This window comes from Aulonocara sp. 'chitande type north' Nkhata Bay, linkage group LG3, assembly GCF_057382095.1.
Source record: "Aulonocara sp. 'chitande type north' Nkhata Bay isolate Kocher_YH1m ecotype deep benthic linkage group LG3, A_spYH_male_GT1.1, whole genome shotgun sequence".
Lineage (NCBI taxonomy): Eukaryota > Metazoa > Chordata > Actinopteri > Cichliformes > Cichlidae > Aulonocara > Aulonocara sp. 'chitande type north' Nkhata Bay.
The window spans coordinates 13,698,141-13,715,358 of record NC_141346.1 but is presented as its reverse complement, the minus strand read 5'-3'; positions in this window follow the sequence as shown (position 1 = coordinate 13,715,358).

Here is a 17,218-nt window from a genome sequence, read left to right as displayed (position 1 = left end):
TTCAATCAAAATGTGGGTGTTTGATGGAGAGTTGCGGTTAGTGAGAGTTGGAGAGAGTTTGGAGGTTTATGAGAGTGAGGAGAGAAAGTCAGGAGAGAATGGAGCCAGCTAAGAAGAGGAGGATGTCCTCCCCTGTGTGGGAACATTTTGATCTTATTCCTCCCAACAAGGTATGTAAATTTCTAAAGAAGATGTATTTCCATGATACTGATGGTGCAATAAAACCTATGTTAAGCTGTCTGTACTTTTGTACAAGGTGAAGTGTTTGCTATGTGCCAGGGAGCTGGGATATAACAACAACACCTCATCCATGCTTAGGCACTGCAGAGCTTTGCATGAGAATAAGGGGAACACCGATTGTGGAGCAAGACCAGGTGAGCCATCAAATGCAATGATAATATAGCATGCAGTAATGTTACTAAATGATATAACAATATTATACAACTGTTATAAGTTACGTGTGTGATATTTATATTTGTGCTTTGTTTTTGTTGTCTTTCCTCAGGAGAACAATCTCAAATAGATGAAGACCTGGTCAGCATGGTGATTGAGGACTCCCAGCCATTTAGCATTGTGGAGGACAAAGGATTCAAAAGATTTGTTAAATCATTAAATCCTAGCTATGTTCTCCCCACTAAAGGTTATAAAAGCAGTGAAAATTTAGTTTTTACAGAATAAAATGTGAACAGGCAGGACTGAGGCTCAAAGCCTCAGTGTGTCCACACCCCAACCACACCTCACCTCACAGTAAATGATCATTTCCATTTCAAGCATTTCCAAATAATCATTTCCCATACTGCCACTATAAATATACACAGTGTACTGCCATCACTACAATATACATGTTTTACACACTCCTTTTGTTGTTGACATTTACAGGCTGTGTGCAAAATGCCACACTCTTCAAATTCATGCCAGCTATTATTTTTACGTCCAGTAGGTGTCCTGCTAGAGCAAATGAAGCTTCATGAAGCTTCGCGTTGGGGTGAACCAATTGGATGAAAAGCTTCAGTGCTTCATGGGGCTTCATCTGCCCATCATTAGTGTCAGGTTAGGGCTGTGTGCAGGCAGGAACGGAAGTAGAAGGACCCAATGTGCTGACACTCGGAGGCGGAAAGTAACTCAAAACTCAGCTTTTATTGCTAGATGGCAAAACGTAACAAAAATCCAAATAAACTTACATGACCAGGCAGACGGCACACACAGCATAAATGAGAGTAGATCACGACACAGACACAAAGAAACACAGGGCTTAAATACACAGAGGGAGCAATCAGGGAATGGGTAACAGGAGGGAAACACAGCTGGGGCAAATCAGGCCTAAAGAGACAAGGGGAAGCAAAACCAGACACAATAACATCAGACATGGACTTTCAAAGTAAAACAGGAAACATAACACAGACTCAGGCAGGCACTATAACAAATGGAACAGAGACGTGGGACCAGGACAGACACTGACTGGACGTGGGGATATAGCAGACAGGGGAGACAGCAACTATGGAACACAGACAGAAAACCAGAACACTAAAACTCTAACCAAACCCCACCCAGAGAACCTAAACTAAGAATAATCCTAAAACCCATAAAGCAAAGCTAGAATATATAGGGAGTGCAGAATTATTAGGCAAGTTGTATTTTTGAGGAATAATTTTATTATTGAACAACAACCATGTTCTCAATGAACCCAAAAAACTCATTAATATCAAAGCTGAATGTTTTTGGAAGTAGTTTTTAGTTTTAGCTATTTTAGGGGGATATCTGTGTGTGCAGGTGACTATTACTGTGCATAATTATTAGGCAACTTAACAAAAAACGAATATATACCCATTTCAATTATTTATTTTTACCAGTGAAACCAATATAACATCTCCACATTCACAAATATACATTTCTGACATTCAAAAACAAAATAAAAACAAATCAGCGACCAATATAGCCACATTTCTTTGCAAGGACACTCAAAAGCCTGCCATCCATGGATTCTGTCAGTGTTTTGATCTGTTCACCATCAACATTGCGTGCAGCAGCAACCACAGCCTCCCAGACACTGTTCAGAGAGGTGTACTGTTTTCCCTCCTTGTAAATCTCACATTTGATGATGGACCACAGGTTCTCAATGGGGTTCAGATCAGGTGAACAAGGAGGCCATGTCATTAGTTTTTCTTCTTTTATACCCTTTCTTGCCAGCCACGCTGTGGAGTACTTGGACGCGTGTGATGGAGCATTGTCCTGCATGAAAATCATGTTTTTCTTGAAGGATGCAGACTTCTTCCTGTACCACTGCTTGAAGAAGGTGTCTTCCAGAAACTGGCAGTAGGACTGGGAGTTGAGCTTGACTCCATCCTCAACCCGAAAAGGCCCCACAAGCTCATCTTTGATGATACCAGCCCAAACCAGTACTCCACCTCCACCTTGCTGGCGTCTGAGTCGGACTGGAGCTCTCTGCCCTTTACCAATCCAGCCACGGGCCCATCCATCTGGCCCATCAAGACTCACTCTCATTTCATCAGTCCATAAAACCTTAGAAAAATCAGTCTTGAGATATTTCTTGGCCCAGTCTTGACGTTTCAGCTTGTGTGTCTTGTTCAGTGGTGGTCGTCTTTCAGCCTTTCTTACCTTGGCCATGTCTCTGAGTATTGCACACCTTGTGCTTTTGGGCACTCCAGTGATGTTGCAGCTCTGAAATATGGCCAAACTGTTGGCAAGTGGGATCTTGGCAGCTGCACGCTTGACTTTTCTCAGTTCATGGGCAGTTATTTTGCGCCTTGGTTTTTCCACACGCTTCTTGCGACCCTGTTGACTATTTTGAATGAAACGCTTGATTGTTCGATGATCACGCTGCAGAAGCTTTGCAATTTTGAGACTGCTGCATCCCTCTGCAAGATATCTCACTATTTTTGACTTTTCTGAGCCTGACAAGTCCTTCTTTTGACCCATTTTGCCAAAGGAAAGGACGTTGCCTAATAATTATGCACACCTGATATAGGGTGTTGATGTCATTAGACCACACCCCTTCTCATTACAGAGATGCACATCACCTAATATGCTTAATTGGTAGTAGGCTTTCGAGCCTATACAGCTTGGAGTAAGACAACATGCATGAAGAGGATGATGTGGACAAAATACTCATTTGCCTAATAATTCTGCACTCCCTGTAATGAAATAACAAAAATCAAAGAACCAAAAACACAAAACACTGGGTTGACGACCCATGGACCCTAACAGGTGGTGCTGAGGTCTGAATATGAGGGCAGCTCCTGTAATCACAAAGAGGACAGAACCATCACAAACTCAAATATAAAGTTTCTCTCAAATCTGAAATAAAAAACAAACAAACAAAAAAAAACACTGATCCTTCTCTGTCCTCACCCACCCAGGATCTGAAGCTCTTCTCTTACATTTTTTTCAGTTCCACAGTTTTCTCTTGATGTCCATAGTTATTGATGAGGAGTTACTAAAGTACAAGCTTTTTTTTTTAAATGGTGTTACTGTCTTTAAAGATTTGGCAAGGGACTGAAAACATGCTGCTGTTTGAAGATACTTAATAATCAGTTCTGCACAGGAGCTGAAGCAGAGTGCAGCCTGTTGCATTTAAAGTACAATAGTTGTAATAAAAGTACAGTAACGATAATTAGTGACTGAGCAACCCGGGGCGTTTCGCTAGATTTCTTTAGTCAGGGTAACTGTGTTTTCACACCGAACGCGATAGACACGACCAAAAACGCGGCAGACGCCCCTAACTTGACGCGGGCAAATTTGCACCTCGACGCTGTGTGATACCTGTGCTAATATATGCTAAACTGTCCGTTTATACACTGCTAACATGGATGTGGTATGCTAACAGTGAATATCTCATCAAAAGGTCTCATCAAGTCCTGATTTAATTCGATTTATGTTATGTTATCAGTGCTAGCATATTCTATCTTGATATGCTATGTCTTATCACAGGTTAACTTTTCAAAAAATATTAACAATGATTTAAGCAAGGAAAGGGCTATATGTCAACATACAACTCTTTATTTCTATTAATGTCTTACTTCATTCCTACCTGATTGACATGTGTAGGAATTATGAGTGATTGGCTCACTGTAGGGGTAAAAGTTGCTACAAATCAAATTATGACATGTTAAAGTTAAAACAAAACACAACTGACTGTTTTATATTATATCTAATATATATCATGTAATTATACTTATAATTACAAAATGTTTTATATAAGGTTTATGTTTTGTAATTTAAACCTGACATCACAAAAGTATTTTGGACTTTGAATAATGTATTTTGTAACTGCAGTACACATAATACTAATTTTGAACAATTTTGTCCAGGTTCATTGCCACCGGGGGCTCCTTTATGACCATCGCATTCAGTTTCAGAGTTGGTGTGTCCACAGTGAGCCAGATCATCCCCCAGGTAGCAACGGCTATCTGGGACTGTCTAGTGGCCCGGTGGCGCCAGTGTCCGGCAGCCTCGCCTCTGTCAGTGCGCCCCAGGGCAGCTGTGGCTACAACGTAGCTTGCCATTGCCAGTGTGTGAATGTGTGTGTGAATGGGTGAATGACTGAATGTAGTGTAAAGCGCTTTGGGGTCCTTAGGGACTGAGTAAAAGCGCTACACAAAAGCAGGCCATAATAGACCTACACCTTAGTTCACAGATTCACTTTGTCTAAGGTGTATTTCTGGGAATTTGCACAACCCAGGATTCAGATCATGAATACATAATGGGTTTGGATTTACAACATTATGAATGAAATGTGCTCTATTTGGAAGCAGCAGGTCTCCCTCCCCTTTCGACGGGTTGTGTGTGAGACTTTAAATCATAAAACTGAAAATTATAAATTGTGTATGTTTATTGTCTTACTCTTCTTATATTTATTGTTTGTTTACTTGCACTGCTGTAACTGGAGCCTCGTCGTCTCTTCTCTCTGTATACTCTCTGTATACTATAGCGGAGACGACAAAGTTTACTTTGACTTAAGCAGCAATTAAGCGCACCAAGGGCTCTCTCGCTCACTTTTCACGTTTCAAAAAAACATTGGTGTAAGTCTGTATCATAATCTCTGGTGTTTTTGTGTTTGTTGTTTTGTTTTTATTTTGTTTTATTTTGCGAGTTGGTAATTAGATGCTGCTCCAGCCAGCAAGTGAATCCCCCGCCGACCTGCCCTCTCCTCCCTTTGCCGCAAGCAGCAGGCGCACCTCGCAAATGGAGGGCGCCCTTACTCCCAGTAAATGGGCGATAGAAAACCGATCGGTGCCTATGCCATTCTGAGCCATGAGCTGGCTGATGTCGGGGCAGCATGAGTACGCGCATTTTTTTTTCCCGCCGATGCCTGTGATGCCGCCCCAGGCTACCGCCCGTGTCACCCGTATCAAAAGCCGCTACTGCTGGATGTGAAGCACGTCCAGACAAAGGCACCCCATATATCATATAGGAGACACACACATTGATATACACTAAATATTTATTTCATTTCTTTTTTTGTGGTGCCCAAATTTATGCACCTGCTTGATTTTGTTTAAACAATTATTGCACACGTTCTGTAATTCCAATAAACTTCATTTCACATCTCAAATATCACTGTGTGTGACTCCTATATGATATATTTAACTGACATTTTTATTGTAACAACCAATTATTTATACAGGAAAATAATGGCCATGAACAAGGTTGCCCAAACTTTTGCATCCCACTTTATTAGCATATTTTGTCATTAGAATAATATGAAATAAATTCTACATGTGTCAAGTTGTGTGCCAATTTCAAATAATATTAAAATTCTCAAACAGAAAAACATTAAACATAAATATATAAAATATAACTATTTACAGAGAGACAGGAATAAAAAGGACCAGCTTAAAGTGGAAGAGCCTCAGGGAGAAGGAAGAGAAAAATAACACCATTGTTTCTGCACTGGAGAGCCTGCTGCCTCATCAGAAAACTACTGATTGCTCGGGTCCAATGTTTCCAAATTTAACACAGCTGTGCTGTTTTCAAAAACGAATTTATTAATTTGAAATTTCACTAATACTCTCGTCTCGGCATGCTCTCCAGAGCAGGAACAAGGCTGACGAGGAAATGCTCCGTTGGAGAAGGTGTGGTCTCTTCAGGGACTCCAGGATGGCCAGCTCCATCGCCGATGGACCGTGCTGGGACCCATCACTCATCCGCCTCGGAGCTGTCCTCCTCTGTGGGCCTGTAAAACACAGCACAAAACAACACAAAGAAATGAGAAGGCTGCTACTATGTTTCCATTTTCAACATTGAAAAAAAAAAACCCAGGACATAATCAGAATGGTTGTAGATATTTAGTGAAGGTAATCACAAGGGAATCCAACAGAGTAAATAGTTATCACTGCTTGCTGTACATCTGATGCTACAATTACATACCTGTGGGTGGAGCAGCAGGAGTGGAGGGACCAGGGACTGGGGCGCCAGGAGAAGCAACAAGTGATGGTTCTGCTGCAGAATCACTTGGCTCTGTCAAGACAATATTAAATGTTAACAGGTAGAAAACAGTAGTCATAGAGAAAGTATATACAGTGGTCCCTCATTTATTGCAGCAGGGGTTCTCAGAATAACTAGCCCCTTGCCACGCACGTTATACTCTTTTTTTTCCAAACACTCCTGAACATTAGTCACAGTTCTCACAAGTTGATTCTCAAAGTGCAAACCTTTGTAGATTTTAAAACGTAAAAGTATTATTATGCCACGTTTTTTCTTTGTCTGCCGGCCACTTGTGTGCGCCTTTTCCCTCGCAGTGCAGGTGTCTATTTCCGAATGAGGGTCATAGTTATGGGTGTTTTTGTGCTGTTTTTTCTATTGGACGTGATGGTTATCAAAACAAAACATGATCAATTTGGCAAGCGCAGGAGACACGACACGAAGGAGATTTGTCAATCAGGCTGCAGAATGCAATGTGCATTGTTGAAAGCTGTACTGTGCAATAAAAAAAATCAGCGAAAAAAAAAAAAGATAAAATATATTCCTAAAATATATTCCTATATGACAACATTTTATTCCTGTCTTGGTACAGAAAGCAGCAGGTGTTGTACAGCTCCGGGTGGTTTGCTACGGCGTTGATGAGCCTTTCCTCCATTTTGAATGAAGTATGAAGGGCTTTGGCTGCACCTGCCCATTTGACCTAGGTCAGAGCCACGTCACCAGGCTCCTGATTGGTTGTTGTGGCGCGAATTGACGCTGGAGTTCAGATTTTTCCAACTCGAGAGGTAGACGCGATACGCACGAATGAACAAAATGCAACACAAAAACTGACGCGCGTATTTTTATTTGCACGTCAAACGTGCTACTTTGACATGTGTTTGATGTGATTTCGCAACGCAAATCTGCTTCTGAATTTTCGCGGGACCCGCAATCGCATGTCTTCAAGCTTCTTCATTGACTTTACATGTAAACCTGACGCTATGGTGACGTCTATCGCGTTCGGTGTGAACACACTGTAACTTCATTCGCCTGCACGGATTAGCTAAACGAGCTTTACAAAACAAGTTTCCCCGACAGCCGAGTGCTCATCTTAGCTAGCTAGGTTTCAGGACCTAGCTAAGGACAGTAGTTACAGAGTAGCTTAAAAACACATTTACCTTGCCGAAAAAGTGTAGCGGGGCCTCGGGTCCTTCTGTCGGGTAATCCAGTTTACTGAAGAACACCTCAGTAGTGCTGTGCGAATAATGAACGAATCGTTCAATACTCGAGAATCACTTTACTGACTCGTGAATCATGATTCACAAGCCCAGCTGACTCACTGACTCATCCCTGTTGCTGTTAGCAAACGAATTTCATTAGTAGAAATATATCTAGCTTATAATTAAAATTGTGGGGGGAAAACAACCTCCAGCATCTTAACAAAAATATTTCTTCTCTGAACTGGAAGAAAAAACCCTGAGTAGAAGCTCACATCAAGACTGTCATGGTCCGTGGTCCTGTGTGTGTGGAATTGTCATGGTCCTGGGTCGTGCGACCCAGTGTTTTGTGTTTTAGCCTATTTTGATGTTTATTCTTTGTTTAGGGTCACTAAGGCAGTCCAGCCATTTGTACATATTACCCGTGTATTAAGTCTCCCTTGCCCTTCGTGTGTTTATGTCTGCGTGTCTTATATTGTCAAGTCCATGCTGTCGGTTATGTCATCTCCCCTGTACTACGTCTCCCCGGTTCATGTGTGTGAACCACAGCCCCAGGCTTGGCCATCACCGGCACACCTGCTCTCCATCGGGGTGATTACCTGAAGAGCTACTTAACCCGGCACTGAAAGCAAAGTTATGCAGCATTTTAGCCACACTATTGCCCTATCAAATCAGTGAGCTGGAATTTTTTTTCTTCTAAACATGAACTACTGTTACAGCAACAGACATTAATACTACTGGTGCCCCACACAACAACTCAATGTCCACTATGTGAAGGAGCAAAACACATGCCTTCTCCTCTCATTAACTGAGATAAACTGCTGGCATATTTGTTTCACATCTATACTGTCCAGTCTCACCTGGTGGACATGGCAACATGTTATTCATGGTTACATACAATTTTAGACTGATGTGGGCTAAAGCCTAGAACATACTTGTCAACCTTGAGACCTTAGAATTAGGGAGACATTTAAATGTCACCGTTATTATTGTCCAATTTCAGAGGCTGCGTCCACCTGAGGACCAGGTGTTGTGCCAAAAAGTGAGTGTCTGCCAAAAACTGATTGCTTGTATTTAAACTGCTATAAATAACTTGTTGGTCTATAATATGTGAAAAATATGTCAAATGTATCCCTTATGAATTTTACCAAGTCATCTTGAGCAACAAACAACATTCGTGTAACAAGGTAGACGCCGCAATCAGTTTTTGGCAGTGACTTTTAAATGGTAAATGGACGGATTCATATATAGTGCTTTTCTACTCTCCCGGAGTACTCAAAGCGCTCTATACAATAATGCCTCATTCACCCATTCATACAAGCACTTCTAAAGTCAAGTGCAAACTAAACTACATTCACACTCCGATGAACGCATCGGAGGGCAACTTGAGATTAGTATCTTGCCCAAGGATATTTGACATGTAGACTGGGGAAGCAAAGGATCAAACCACAAACCTTCCCATCAGTAGCTGATCTGCTCTACCACCTGAGCCACAGCCACAGCCACCACACTTTTATGTATCCTGTATTTATGCAGTTAAAAAAATATATTGTTTACTTAACTCTTAAGAGAGACACTTTTAATCTGGCCAAGAGGACAGCTGAGATTGCAACAAATGCAAAAAATAGTTCTGTAAACATGTTTTTTTCCCCTCTTTATTTATAAAGTTTTGCACATGTAATTTGACATATCAGGCCCAATACAGCAAGTACCAACCGATATAAAGACATATATCAAAACAAATTAGGCCATCAAAATTCGGATAATAACAATAAAACAGAAAAAAGAAAGAAAAAAAACAACAACCCACACACAGAAAACAACAACAAAAAACAAACAAAATAAAAAAATTATTAAAAAATCAACTCCCTCCCAAAACCATAACAAAAGGGAACCCCATGGTTCAAAAGTTTAGTCTGTTGTAAGTGTTTTCAATGAGTTAAAGTAAATGATAAAAGGCTGCCACATCTGTGAGAACTTATTAACATTTCCTCTGAGTCTAAATTTTATTTTCTCCATTTTAAAAAGAACATAACATCTTCCATCTGTAAACATGTTTTAAGCGGACAAAAGGAAGCTGATTGATTATAATGTAAGTACAATAACACAGATATTTGAAGTTTACTCAGCTACATTCTCGCCTGAAAATATGTTAAAAGTTTATTTTGTGACCGGAAAAGAGTAATAAGAGTAATATCAAAACTAAGTAGCTGTAGTAGTAGTAGTAGCTATTGATTGAAACTGGAATTGGCTGGGCCAAGCTGGGATATGGTTTTTCAATTTTGTTGTCCGGGTGGAATTCAGGAGAAAATGGGGAGAATGGTGTGGCTGTGGGAGATTTTCGGGAAGGGCACTGAAATTCGGGATTCTCACAGAAAAATCGGGAGGGTTCACATGTATGGCCTAGCATAGCCTGTAACGTTTTTATGACGGACACATTTTATGAGTGAAACTTGACTTTAAATGACTTACAGGTTTCTTTTTGAAAAATACTTTCTTATATCCAGGTTCTACCTTTTTGCTGCCATCCTCCTCTCCTCCCTGCAGGTCCTCGCAGTGCAGGCTTGCCGCTGCTAAAACTATGCAACACATCAAGACTGTCCTGCCCCCCTCCCTGGATCCCTTCCAGTTTGCCTATCGGCCCAACCGCTCAACCGATGATGCCATCTCCACTGCACTCCACTCGGCACTCACACACCTGGACAAAAATGACTCATATGTTCGAATGCTGTTCATAGATTTCAGTTCAGCATTCAACACCATAATCCCCCAACAGCTCATTCAAAAACTGGTCCAGCTGGGGCTCAACACCTCACTGTGCAACTGGCTGTTGGATTTCCTCACCGGAAGACCTCAAGCAGTACGGGTCGGCAGTAATACATCCAGCACCATCATTTTAAACACGGGGGCCCCGCAGGGATGTGTGCTGAGCCCCCTCCTCTTCACTCTGCTGACCCATGACTGCACTCCATCATACAGCTCCAACCTCTTCATCAAGTTTGCGGACGACACAACGGTGGTGGGTCTCATTAGCAACAGGGATGAGACCGACTACAGAAGTGAGGTGAGACGCCTGGCCACGTGGTGTGCTGACAACAATCTCTCTCTGAATGTGGAGAAGACGAAGGAGATTGTTGTGGACTTCAGGAGAATGCACACCCAACATGCTCCTCTGACCATTGACGGAGCGTCTGTGGAGAGAGTGAGCAACACCAAGTTCTTGGGTGTGCACATCACAGAGGATCTCTCCTGGACGTACAACACCACAGCACTGGCCAAGAAATCACAGCAGCGTCTCTTCTTTCTCCGCAAACTAAGAAGAGCAGGAGCACCAGCCCCCATCATGTACACTTTCTACAGAGGCACCATCGAGAGCATCCTGTCGAGCTGCATCACTGTGTGGTTTGGAGCCTGCAATGCGTCCTGTCATAGAACCCTCCAACGCATAGTGAGAGCTGCAGAGAGGATCATTGGTGTCTCTCTCCCCTCCCTCCAGGACATTTACAGCACCCGTCTCACTAAAAAAGCCCTTTGCATAGCGGCTGATCCCACGCACCCAATGCAAAGCTTCTTCAAGCTGCTGCCGTCAGGGAGGAGACTGCGGAGTCTCCAGGCCAGGACCAGCAGGCTGAAGGACAGCTTCATCCATCAGGCTGTCAGGAAGCTTAACTCCCTCCCGATTCTGCCCCCTCTCCCCTCTCTCCTCCACGGTCTCACTGAACTCTGTCACACACACACAAACACACACACTCTCTGACTCACTCACTGGCCTGCACCAGTTACCAGTCACTTTGTGGAGCATTGGACTGCCATTACCTCATAAGACTTTGTTGTTACACTTTCTCTTACCGTACACTACTAAATCTCCATTTGCACTATTTGCCTATTTGCACTACTCTGCCTGGTTTACACTCAATGTCACTTACCCATTATATTGTATATTATATAGCTTTCTTGTTATATGTAAAATTGTATTTATTTAAATTTTTACTTTTTAATTATTTTACTTGCATTTTTTAATCACTTTTATATTTAAATATATTTAAATGTTCATTTGCTATTTATCTAGGGATTGAAGAGTAACGCAATTTCTATTCTCCGTATGTCCTGTACATGTGGCAGAATCGACAAATAAAGTTGACTTTGACTTTGACTTTGACTTTGAACTAAACGGAGCTCCCTGTAAGGCGCAGCCAATCACATTGTCCATATTTGTCACATGAGGTAGGACTCCAGTAGAGAACATAATTTAACTCTTTCTGCACCGCTGGGTGAATGAGACGTTGATTGATCGCTGTTTTTTTCTTCTTCTTTCTATCGTTTTTGTTTTAATTTACTGTCTTTACTTGAGAAGATCAAATTATTGGTGGGGACATGTCCCTTCCATCCATGCCAAATGTACGCCCTTGCGTTACACCCCAATTTAACATCACCGCACTAGAAATTAGAATCAGACTTATGGGAAAGGAGACCCCTTGGACATAAATCAGCGTGATGAGAACTATTGAAAAGAAAAGAAAAATTATCTAAGGAGAATTAATTAATTTCCATCTGCTAAATTCATGGGCTGCATCTTCCTGAGGCCGCATTTGTAGACCGATTACGTCACAGCGATGCGCCGAAGACTGTCCAAATTCGTAGACAGAAACTCCTTTTCCCCAAATTTGAAGGGTGGGTCGGGTGTGTCCTTCGTGGCCTACCATATCCCAGAATTCATAGCGCGGCCCAGCCAAACTCCAGTTTCCAATAATGGCGGCCGCTACTAAGTTTTAAAATTACTGTTACTAATCTTTCTGGGTCACAAAATAAACTTTTAACATATTTTCAGGCAAGAAAGTAGCTGTGTAAACATCAAATATCTGCTCGGTTTATCAAGATATCGCATATTTGCAAAAGTGCTTCGACGTTTTCGGAGCATCTGCTACCCACCAGCCCAACAATAACCTAAAAATGTTATTGTTGGGCTTTTTTCAGTGTTTTATTTGTTCGTGAGTAAATCGGTTTGGCTGAGATTAAAGTTATTAGATTAGATTAGATAAAATAAAACTTTATTCATCCCCCAGGATTTTCATACAGCTGAATAAACGTCAAGCAGAAAACTGATTAAACAGAAGTGTGAGACGGTTGAGAATTTACGCCAGTGTCCTGTTATATTTTAGATAGCAAGGAGCAGATGGCCGAGTTTATTAAACTCCACCGAGATAGCGGTGACGCTAATCAGAAGGCTAGACCGTCCAATTTCCCCAGCCGTTTACTTCCGGCCTACCCGACCTTCTGAGGACCCGGCCCACGTAGACCGCGAAGGCCGGGTCCTCAGGAGGATGCAGCCCATGAATTTGGACACATGCTCTATCGTCATTGATCTCTCCTCCTCCTGCCTCCCCTTTCCCTCATCCAACTCCTGGCCTCTGTGGAAGCTCCGCCACTATCAGCACCAAACAACGGGGTTATTTTTACACATCGGCCAGCATCTGGCCAATCCACCACCTTTCATTGTTTATACCATTAAAGAAAAACGAAAAATAACCATCGGTCCACCGGGCAAATGCCCGATGGCAAGTCCAGCTATGACTTCAGTCTTTCTGTCACTGAATTTTAAAAAGCTAAGAGTCTCTTTAGTAAATACAGCAGCAACGATCAAAAGACGTGTTTGAGCTGCTGCAGATGTTAGTAAATCTGACCCTAAATGTTCCTTTTTCTTTAACATTCAAACGTTGTAATGAAGGGATATTTTAACAGGCTATTCTCGTTTATATGACTTCCATAAAACAACAGGGTTAGAACACATTGTGACGAAGTAAGATGTTTGTTTTGTAGTCCATCTTCAGCACAATGTAGTTTCAACAGGCGGACATCCGGTGTCACATTGTTACAGAGAGACGAGTGTAAGGCTGTTCCAATTCTCAGCACCGCTCCTCTCTTTCCCTGAGTCCTTAGCAATTCTCCTTCCCACGATGACGTTTTCTTCGAGGCCAAGGAAAAGAGTTTGGGAAAAGGAGATAGGCCCTAATTTTGAAATTTTAAATAACACCCACGTGGTTACGTTGTCCAGCTGAGTCACGTGGCCGCACAGCAACAAATCACAGCAGAGCCGGAAAAGGAGGCGGAGCAAAGTGTGTGTGCAGGAGAGGAGTCGAGCAGAGAGAGCTGCTTTTTCCATGAAACGGGAGTAAAGTAGTAAACGTACAGGAACATATACCACTACCAACGTTTGGATCGATATCTGCATCGATCAGCACACCCTTGTCTCCTGGATCGTAGCTCAGATCAGCGTGAACCACGTGGGTCTCTGCTCCCTGATCTGTTTCTTAAGACTTCCAGCTTCATCACGGAGTTTCTCTCGGTTTGTGGGCTCATCTAAAGGTAAGCACCGAGCTAAATTTAATGTGGGTTCAGTTTATGTTGAGTTTAGCTCTGTTGAGAAATAATAGATTGCTTGCTATACATTGGAGTTAGACAGACTGTAGAGTTTGTGATTGCTTGATGTTCTTGCTAGGGGGTAAGAACAAAAGGATGGGGTGCAGGGCAGGAGAACAACCAACCCCCAGGACAGGAAGCCACGGGTACAAGCGTGGGGGAGGGCAATCAGTCATTGAAATAGGACTTCATAGGACGATCTCCAGATGCATCCAGGGCTGGCCTGGGATAAAAAAAATCGACCCGGGCATTTTGACTGAGACCGGTGTTCCAGTTTAACTGGCGTCGCAGATGAACTGGCTTTGGACGAACAAATGTGTGGCAGCACGGGCAGGGCTGGACTGGCCATCGGGCATACCCAGCATTTGCCCAGTGGGCCGCCCTTGTTTTTTCGTTTTTATGGGGTTTTATTTCCTTTCTCTTTTTTACGGTATAAATGAACGGTGGGGGATTGGCCAGTTGGTTATGATCAACTGAATTGGGCTGGACCAATTACAGCCGAGGAAGTCGAACTAAAGTTGAGGTGAAAAGCAAGGCGGTTTGTCCCGTACTACTTCAGCTAGAAATCTGCTAATTCAGTCATGAAACTGATCAGTGACCAGCTGATCGGCTTTTCTCTGCGCCAGAAAGAGAAAACCAGCGAGGTCGCATTAAACAACAGCAGCACGTTTAACCCTTGGATGCATAACCTACCAATACCTACACTCTTCCACGAGTGGGGTCAAAAATAACCCCAAATAAAATCAATGCATTTTGCTATAAACTCGGTTGTTATTCTTCAAAATCTTTAAAACGAAGAGTTGTAATATTTTCATATTTGAGGTATTCCTCATAAAACATGTTTGTGACATGAGTCCCGTTTCATTTTTATTTATTTTTTCATTAATTTTAAGAAATTGGAGTTTTTGTATCACTTCTATCACTTTTGTATGCTTGCTCTGCATATACTGCAGAAGCTGGGTCTTCCCTCTGAAAGGCACAAGTTGTTCATCCGCTGTAACACAATCACTGAGCATGAATTTCTGCCTGCAGTTGACCAGGAACAGGCCCCATACAGTGGGGCAAAAAAGTATTTAGTCAGCCACCGATTGTGCAAGTACCCCCACCTAAAATGATGACAGAGGTCAGTAATTTGCACCAGAGGTACACTTCAACTGTGAGAGACAGAATGTGAAAAAAAAAATCCATGAATCCACATGGTAGGATTTGTAAAGAATTTATTCGTAAATCAGGGTGGAAAATAAGTATTTGGTCAATAACAAAAATACAACTCAATACTTTGTAACATAACCTTTGTTGGCAATAACAGAGGTCAAACGTTTACTATAGGTCTTTACCAGGTTTGCACACACAGTAGCTGGTATTTTGGCCCATTCCTCCATGCAGATCTTCTCGAGAGCAGTGATGTTTTGGGGCTGTCGCCGAGCAACACGGACTTTCAACTCCCGCCACAGATTTTCTATGGGGTTGAGGTCTGGAGACTGGCTAGGCCACTCCAGGACTTTCAAATGCTTCTTACGGAGCCACTCCTTTGTTGCCCGGGCGGTGTGTTTTGGATCATTGTCATGTTGGAAGACCCAGCCTCGTTTCATCTTCAAAGTTCTCACTGATGGAAGGAGGTTTTGGCTCAAAATCTCACGATACATGGCCCCATTCATTCTGTCCTTAACACGGATCAGTCGTCCTGTCCCCTTGGCAGAAAAACAGCCCCATAGCATGATGTTTCCACCCCCATGCTTCACAGTAGGTATGGTGTTCTTGGGATGCAACTCAGTATTCTTCTTCCTCCAAACACGACGAGTTGAGTTTATACCAAAAAGTTCTACTTTGGTTTCATCTGACCACATGACATTCTCCCAATCCTCTGCTGTATCATCCATGTGCTCTCTGGCAAACTTCAGACGGGCCTGGACATGCACTGGCTTCAGCAGCGGAACACGTCTGGCACTGCGGGATTTGATTCCCTGCCATTGTAGTGTGTTACTGATGGTGACCTTTGTTCCTTTGGTCCCAGCTCTCTGCAGGTCATTCACCAGGTCCCCCCGTGTGGTTCTGGGATCTTTGCTCACCGTTCTCATGATCATTTCGACCCCACGGGATGAGATCTTGCGTGGAGCCCCAGATCGAGGGAGATTATCAGTGGTCTTGTATGTCTTCCATTTTCTGATGATTGCTCCCACAGTTGATTTTTTTCACACCAAGCTGCTTGCCTATTGTAGATTCACTCTTCCCAGTCTGGTGCAGGTCTACAATACTTTTCCTGGTGTCCTTCGAAAGCTCTTTGGTCTTGGCCATGGCAGAGTTTGGAGTCTGACTGTTTGAGGCTGTGGACAGGTGTCTTTTATACAGATGATGAGTTCAAACAGGTGCCATTCATACAGGTAACGAGTGGGGGACAGAAAAGCTTCTTACAGAAGACGTTACAGGTCTGTGAGAGCCAGAGATTTTCCTTGTTTGAGGTGACCAAATACTTATTTTCCACCCTAATTTACGAATAAATTCTTTACAAATCCTACCATGTGAATTCATGGATTTTTTTTCTCACATTCTGTCTCTCACAGTTGAAGTGTACCTCTGGTGCAAATTACTGACCTCTGTCATCATTTTAGGTGGGGGAACTTGCACAATCAGTGGCTGACTAAATACTTTTTTGCCCCACTGTATGTAGAAAGGAAAGCTGCCACGTGGTTTGTTTTCAGTCGGTAGGCTCTGGTCCTCTTGTCATCAAAGTGCAAGACGGACGAACATCTTCAAATCTTTGAAGCCAGCTTATGTTTGATTACATTTTTCCACTGTTTTCCCCTGTCTGTGGCTACTCTTTGTGCCTCCATGTTTGTGCATGTCAGCACCTCTTCTATTATATTATCAGACATGAACATCTTCCATACATCTATTGGGGAGACAGTACTAAACCCAGGTGCAAGCCCTGGCTGACTAATTCAGAATATTGTGGCTAGAGCAGTAAGAGGAGCTCATTCTGTTGGACTCAATATCCATTTCCTCTTCAGAGGACTCATCTGAGGACTCCTCTGTGTCTGACTGGCCTTGTTCAGTGGGGGGGGACAATAGTCTGGGTCCTCTATATCTGAGATGGCCGAGTCAATGCCTCCGATGGGCTCTTCATCCCATCCATCTTGGATCATTTGTAGGGAAAGGTCCACAGG